This window comes from Trachypithecus francoisi, unplaced genomic scaffold (genome assembly GCF_009764315.1).
Source record: "Trachypithecus francoisi isolate TF-2019V2 unplaced genomic scaffold, Tfra_2.0 Lachesis_group15, whole genome shotgun sequence".
NCBI classification, from domain to species: Eukaryota; Metazoa; Chordata; class Mammalia; order Primates; family Cercopithecidae; genus Trachypithecus; species Trachypithecus francoisi.
The window spans coordinates 51,429,012-51,430,681 of NW_022681460.1; positions in this window are offsets into that span (position 1 = coordinate 51,429,012).

A 1,670-nucleotide genomic window follows, 5' to 3' on the forward strand; every position below is an offset into this window, starting at 1 on the left:
TTAGAATGTTTAGGCCACATGTAGTGGCTCAGGCCTGTAATCCCAGCACTTTGGGAGGCCAAGGCAGGCAAATTGCATGAGTCCAGGAGTTCAAGATCAGCCTGGGTGACATGGCAAAACCCTGTTTCTATAAAAAATACAAAAATTAGCTGGGCGTGGTGGGGCATACCTGTGGTCCCAGCTACTCAGAAAGCTGAGGCAGGGAAATCACTTGAGCCTAGGAGGTCGAGGCTGCAGTGAGCCAAGATCGTACCACTGTACTCCAGCCTGGATGACAAAGTGAGACCCCGTCTCAAAAGCAAACAAAGGAATGTTTAGGAAATTGAATGTTCTTATTATATTTCTAACTGGTTGTGATTAAGCTGTTAAAAAGATCCACCAACATTTATATTTCAGATCTTGCCACTAAAATTTTTGCCATGATCCTGGCTCATTGCAGCATTAAATGCCTGGGCTCAAGAAAGTACCCCACCTCAGCCTCCCAAGTAGCTGCACTATAAATATTTAATAAACATTTTATTTGGAACCCACTAAATACAAGCACATTAGCAGGCACTGTGAACATAAACATAAATGATAAAGATGTTTTAAAAGTCAGGTGGAAGGCCAGGCACAGCAGCTCGTGCCTGTATTCCCAACAATTTGGGAGGCCGAGGTGGGGAGATCACTTCAGCCCAGAAGTTTGAGACCAGCCTCGGTAACATGGTGAAGCCCTGCCTCTACAAAAAATACAAAAATCACTTGGGTATGGTGCATGCACACGCCTGTAGCCCCAGCTACCTGAAGGGCAGATGGGATGATTGCTTGAGCCTGGGAGGTAGAGGTTGCGGTGAGCCAAGATTGCATCATTGCACTCCAGGTTGAGCAACAAGAGTGAGACCCGGTCTCAAAAAAAATAAAATAAAATAAAATAAAAGTAAAAAGAAAAGTGAGGTGGGGCTTAAGCAAAGCAGATGACTAATCCTGAGGGAGGGATAGAAGCAGTGACCATCTGAGCTGGGCCTTGAGGGATGATGGGTAGGATATTGTCAGGTAAGGGAGGAGGGGGGAGGAGCATTCTAGGCAGAAAGAATAATATAAACAAAGGTGTCAAGATGTGAAAGTACAAATAGAATTAAGGGAAGAGTGGGCCGGGCGCGGTGGCTCAAGCCTGTAATCCCAGCACTTTGGGAGGCCGAGACGGGCGGATCACGAGGTCAGGAGATCGAGACCATCCTGGCTAACACGGTGAAACCCCGTCTCTACTAAAAATACAAAAAAATTAGCTGGGCGAGGTGGCGGTCGCCTGTAGTCCCAGCTACTCTGGAGGCTGAGGCAGGAGAATGGCGTGAACCCGGGAGGCGGAGCTTGCAGTGAGCTGAGATCCGGCCACTGCACTCCAGCCTGGGGGCAGAGCGAGACTCTGTCTCAAAAAAAAAAAAAAAAAAAAAAAAGAATTAAGGGAAGAGTGAATAATTCAGTATGCTGGGATGAATGTATTAAAGGTGGCTATGAGGTCACTTGGAAAGTAGAATAAAACCAGATTGTCAGTGGTCTTGAATATTATGCTAAAAGAGCATGTACTTTTTTTCTGGGAGTCCTTGAAACCTCTTTTCTTTTTCTCTTCTCTTTTCTCTTTTCTTTTCTTTTTGCTGCAAAAGCAGAGATGGCCATACCTTAGACAGAGTCTT